At 40.1% G+C, this 6,459-nt stretch overlaps 1 pseudogene; it reads left to right on the top strand.

Moving 5' to 3' along the window:
* The first annotated feature begins 2,902 nt into the window (after window positions 1-2,902).
* LOC102423728 lies at window positions 2,903-3,959 on the top strand (annotated as a pseudogene).
* The last annotated feature ends 2,500 nt before the right edge of the window (window positions 3,960-6,459 follow it).

Genomic DNA, 6,459 nt, shown 5'->3' with positions numbered 1-6,459 from the left:
TGAAGAACAAACCAACAAATTGAAATGAAAGCAAAATCTAATTTTAAAAAATGCACAAATACCAAAAGTTAGAGTTGATTAACAAAACTAAAAGCTGGTTCTTTGAAAAGTTCTGTAAAATAAACAATACTCTTAGAAAAAAAATCAATGAGTAAAAAAAGCACAAATATACAGAATCTGGAAATGAAAATAGAGACAAACAAAAATGCTTAACAATATTTTTTAACTTATAAAATTTTATGGAACAACTTAGTACTAAGGAATTTGAAACCTAAAGAAGCAGAATATTTTAAGGAACATATAAATTATCAGATGAACTCAACAACATATGCCAATAAACATAAAAAATGGAAACAGAAACCAAAGATTTTTCCTAAGAAAATGCATCAGACCCAGCTAACTTTATGGGTGAGTTCCAGCAAACCTTCAAGGAACAGGTAATTCCCATCTTATACAAACTGTTCCAAACAATATTTAAAGAGGTGGGAAACCACCCAACATATTTTGTAAAGCTAGCTGAACAATGATATCAAAACCAGACCATATCTCTGGTGAGATTTGGTGTATGCTTTTCATCATTTTTGTGTTTGTTCATAGGTAGTTTATAGGTTTTGTTGCTAATATGAACGGGAACTTTCTTCCTATTACTTGTTCTAATTTGTAGCAGTTCTAACTGCTTCAAATAAAATTTTAACTGTTTAAAATAATTCTGGCCCAGCTGGTGTGGCTCAGCATCAACCTATGAACTAGGAAGTCAGGGTTCAATTCCCGATCAGGGCACATGCCAGGATTGTGGGCTTGATCCCCAGTAGGAGGTGTGCAGGGGGCTCTCTCTCTCTCTCTCTCTCTCTCTCTCTCTCTCTCTCTCCCTTTCTCTCTCTCTTCCACTCCGAAATCAATAAAAATATATTTAAAAAAATAAATAACATAAAATAATTCTGAAATCAGCAGAGCCTGCTTGAGTTTGATAGAAGGAAAGTTTGTCCTTGAAGGGATTTATTTAGTTTCATGCTTAATTTCAATTGTTCTCCCATAACTTCAAGTTTATAGTTATTCATTTACTCCAATTTATGAGCCTTTCATTTGGAAAGGAATGAAAGGATAGGGAAGCAGTCTCTAAGGTCCCAAGCATCATACATCAAGATTTCCTTTCATGTTTCTACATTTTATGGATACCTCCATAAGTAAGCTATAGAAAAACTATACAGGTGTTAGTCATTACAAGAAAGGTCATGCTGTTGTGACAGAATTAGGAAACAGTTCTGTCTCCAATCCCAGAAAACCATGTTTTCTCTTTACAGTTCCTTCTCTACCAATGTTTTCTGGGGCCATTGCTAGAAAGAGCACAGATACTTGAACTGCTCATGAGTGACTGGGAGACTGAGGTGGGTACACACATTCTCTGAGCTATCACCACCTTTTCTTGCCATTTCTTGGTATTCATTTTCCTATAGACTCAGTTTTGTAAGTCATGAGGTAACATGCATATATATGGTAAGTAGTACAAAGAGCACATAGCATCCATCCTGGGTTCGAATCCTGACTCCACTGTCCCCTGTTTTCTAGTTGTGTGATCTCAAGCAAGTTAATTAATATTTCTGTACCTCAAACTCCCTATTTGTGAAATTAGATTATTAAAACTTTACATCCCAGTTAGGGAGAATATATATATAACTATTTTGCACAACTTCTCTTATATTTAGTCACTACTTCATAATATGTTGTCTTCCTTACACTCAGACAATTTATAAGACAATTTGGACCCTGATCACTTAAACATAGTGTCCTACTGAAAAATTTGTTTTGAATTTCAAACAAATCATTGACAAATTAATTTCGGAAACAAACAACCAGGAGTTTCCAATAAAGTGCCCAGCATCATGGCACTTAAGAGGAAGGTCTAGCTTTGAAGCTAATTTGAAAAACATTAAATATAGTTATGAACCTATATGAGAATGAGCTGAGTTCTCATCTGGTGCCTGATATATAGTAGACACTCGGACATTTGATGAATGAAGGTGACTGATTTATGTCTGTGTTTATTAACAAAAATAATGAACATGATCCAGCACCTTCTAGTTTAGAAAACTCAATCACTATCACAGTTTTGTTTGTTCATTAAAGCCCAGGGGATAAGATCAGAACAGTATTATTATTTCTATTTTACAGTTGAGGAACTAAGACCCAGAAATTCTCGGTGACTGCCTTAAGGCCACATTAGAACACTGGTTTGCTGATACTCTTTTTGCAAAATCCTGTTACTTTTCTCATGGTGCCTTGCACTTTGGGAGAGTGTGTGGAGTGAACAGAGTAAGGTTAAGAAGGTCATCCAAGAGTGATTTGGCACTATCCTGTAAGATTGAAAATACATGACCCAGCAGCTCTGCTTCTAGGTATATACCTCAGGGAATCTCTACAGGTGCATAAGGACATATGAACAAGAATTTTTATTGCAGCATTGTGTGGTAATGGCAAAATTTAGAAGCAACTTAATGTTCATCTGTAAGAGAATGAATAAACATGGTTCACTTCATATGATGAAATGTTATACAATTAAGATAGTATGTTAGCTCTCAGAAATGTGATATTGAGTGAAAAAAGAAATTTTAGAATGATACATGTAGCATGATAGCATTTACATAGCATTTAAAAATAAAATGCTAGATACTGTTTATTTAGATGTTCCATATCTAGACAAATAGATGCCAGATACTATACATATTTATGCTAGATACTATTTATCTCAGAAATATATATATACATGACATATGTGTAAAATAGGAAAATGTGAAATACCAATTTCGGCATAGTCCTTGCTTCAGGGAAGGAAGGAGAGAGATAGACAAAAAGAACAAAGGGGGCTCTCTGCTCCTCCTGTTCATCAGACAGCCTCTCTTCCTGCCCTGTGCCAGCAGCCACAACCCTGAGACACGATGGTGAAGGTTGGAGTGAACGGATTTGGCCGCATTGGGCGCCTGGTCACCAGGGCTGCTTTTAAACTCTGGCAAAGTGGATATTGTCACCATCAATGATCCCTTCATTGACCTCAACTACATGGTCTACATGTTCCAGTGTGATTCTACTCATAGCAAGTTCAAAGGCACAGACAAGGATGAGAACAGCAAGCTTGTCATCAATGGAAAGTCCATCTCCATCTTCCAGGATCGAGATCCCGCCAACATCAAATGGGGTGATGCTGGTGCTGAGTATGTTGTGGAGTCCACCAGTGTCTTCACTACCATGGAGAAGGCTGGGGCTCACTTGAAGGGTAGAGCCAAGAGGGTCATCATCTCTGCCCCTTCTGCAGATGCCCCCATGTTTGTGATGGGTGTGAACCATGACAAGTATGACAACTCCCTTAAGATTGTCAGCAATGCCTCCTGCACCACCAACTGCTTGGCCCCCCTGGCCAAGGTCATCCATGACAACTTTGGCATCATGGAAGGACTCATGAACACAGTCCATACCATCACCACCAACCAGAAGACCCCTTGGGGAAGCTGTGGCGTGATGGCCAAGGGACTGCCCAGAACATCATCCCTGCTTCTACTGGTGTTGCCAAGGCTGTGGGCAAGGTCATCCCTGAGCTGAATGGGAAGCTCACTGGCATGGCCTTCCATGTCCCCACCCCCAGTGTGTCAATTGTGGATCTGACCTGTTGCCTGGAGAAAGCTGGCAAATATGATGACATCAAGAAGGTAATGAAGCAAGCATCAGAGGGCCCCCTCAAGGGCATCCTGGGCTATACTGAGGACCAGGTTGTCTCCTGCAACTTTAACAGTGACACCTACTTCTCCACCTTTGACTGGGGCTGGCATTGCCCTCAATGACCACTTTGTCAAGCTCATTTCCTGGTGTGACAATGGATTTGGCTACAGCAACAGGGTGGTGGACCTTATGGTCCACATGGCCTACAAGGAGTAAGAGTCCCCTGGACCACCAGCCCCAGCAAGAGGAAGAGAGGCCCTCAGCTGCTGGAGAGTCCTTGCCCCAGAACAATCCCCCAACACACTGAGAATCTCCCGACCACCATTTCTATCCCAGACCCCCTAAAGAAGGGGAGGGGTGTAGGGAGCCCTACTTTGTCATGCACCATCAATAAAGTTCACTGTACCCAGCCAAAAAAAAAGGAAAGAAAAAAAGAACAAAGGGGACTTTAATTTTATCCATAATGTTTTATTTTATGTACAAACTAGAGGCCTGGTGCACAGATTCATGCACCAGTAGGGTCTGTCAGCCTAGCCTGCACCCTCTTGCAATTCAGGACCCCTCCGGGGATGTCAGATTGCTGGTTTCAGCCTAATCCCTGCAGGCCAGGCTGAGACCCCACCAGTGCATGAATCCATGCACTGGGCCTCTAGAATGCATATAAGATCTTTGGTTAATCTTTTCCCACCTTCCCTCTTCCCCCCTTCCCTCTGAGATTCATCAGTCTGTTCCATGTTTCCATGCTTGTGTGTTGAGCGTCTGTCCCCTGGTGGTCAGTGCGCATCATAGCTACTGGTCAAATGGTCTAACAGTCACTTAGGCTTTTATAAATATATATAGATAAGAAACAAACATGACAAAATGTTAACATTTGTTAATTTCTGGCACTGGGTGCATAGATGTGTTTATTTCATTATTTTCTGTTTGTATGTGTTATTTAAGCTTTTCAAAATTAAGAAAAAAATATTCATTTAAAAATGGAGCATTATGGCATAGATGAGTAAAAGCATAAGCTTCAAAGGTAGACCAGGTCTGAATACCAGTTCTGTCAAATTAAATGCTGTTGAAGATCTCTATACTACAGGATTTCTCAGTGCCTTTAAAAAAAATATATTTTATTGATTTTTTTACAGAGAGGAAGGGAGGAGGATAGAGAGTTAGAAACATCAATGAGAGAGAAACATTGATCAGCTGCCTCCTGCACACTCCCTACTGGGGATGTGCCTGCAACCAAGGTACATGCCCTTGACCGGAATCGAACCTGGGACCTTTCAGTCCACAGGCCGACGCTCTACCCACTGAGCCAAACCGGGTAGGGCTCTCAGTGCCTTTAATAGCCTGATGTGTATTATGGACCATTAGGAGAAGAACATAGCATTTAGAATTTCCCAAACTTATTTGACCATAGAATGAGAGTTTCTTAGAATGGTTTGTTAAAGGCCCCTTTTAGAGATAATCCATATTTAAAGGGTAACTTGATCAATTGTCTTCAGACTGGAAAGGGTCACCCTTCTCCTCTTTTCTACTTAATTAGACTGTGTGTCCTTCCTACTCCCACTATATCCAAGCCCCCTCTCTTTGAGAAGGAAGGAATTCACCTTCCTTTTTCTCTTCAGCAAGTGGCTGTTCAGAAGACAGATTCTTCTGAGTAGCCCAGAGTTGAGATAGGCTCTGTCAAGAGCAGCAGGGCTCATTTGATGCAGGCAATTTCCAAGGTCTTTTAAAAAAAATTCTATTTATTTTTCAGTAACATTGGTCATTTCCAGCTTTGGGCAATGTGTGGGCACAGCATTAAGTCCAATTCCCTCTCAGTTACTCACAAATCCATTTTTATTTTATTTTGTTCAGGGTCCATGTTTCATTTCAGCATGAGGATCTGCTTGGCTCAAGACTCCTGAAGAGTATCTTAAACTATGATTTTCCACAAACCTGCAGGTGGCTTGCCTATCCCTTAGGAATTTTTATCAGAGACACATGGCACACACAAGATATCATCTCATTCTTACCCCTCCAGCTCACCAAATCTATAGGTCAATTGTTCAAAGATGGGATTTTTATGAGTCAATGAACTTGTTTCATTTTACTCAAGGCTTACAGATTTCTGATACAATGTTTGTTTTAGCCTTGGTTGTAATCTTCAAACTGGGCCTGAGGCTGTAGCCTGCCTATTGGGAATTAAGTTCTATTCCAGGTTCTGCCTCTGACCTTGGTATCCATTTGACCTTGGGTAAATTCAGATCTCCTGGAGGGCAAGCCATCCAAACAGAGAACATTTAGCCATGGTTTACCTTGGATTTGAAATGCTTCCCCTAGTAATTTATGTCTCTAATATGGTCTTATTTTATATAACCCCAAATAAAGCCTTGTTTGTTTCCCTTGGCCTCTTCGAAATCACCAGAACTGCTTGCTCCATATAGTCAAGGTTTGCAAAATTCCCCAGGATGTATCCCCTTGTATGTACCAAAGCCAGCTCTGATTTATCCATTAGTTTAGAAATCTTCTGGGATTTCAGGACTTGCATTCTCATAATAAAATGTGCCAAAACTGATAGATAGAACATATAAATCATCTTTTCAGAACAGAAAGGGCCCCTGTACTTACTTGTTTGAAGTTGGGCTTTGAGCTCTAGGTATTTTTCTGTATTGATAAAAGAGTATGGCATGAACTATATTAGGGCTTGGAACTACAGTGACCAGGCCATGTCACTTCTTCACTGGGGGTATATTATTACCCACAAAATGCCAAGTCCTT

This window comes from Myotis lucifugus, unplaced genomic scaffold (assembly GCF_000147115.1).
Source record: "Myotis lucifugus unplaced genomic scaffold, Myoluc2.0 scaffold_10, whole genome shotgun sequence".
In the NCBI taxonomy this organism is placed as follows: domain Eukaryota; kingdom Metazoa; phylum Chordata; class Mammalia; order Chiroptera; family Vespertilionidae; genus Myotis; species Myotis lucifugus.
Note: the sequence above shows the minus strand (reverse complement) of the source record. Positions and strands in the feature narration are given on the sequence as shown.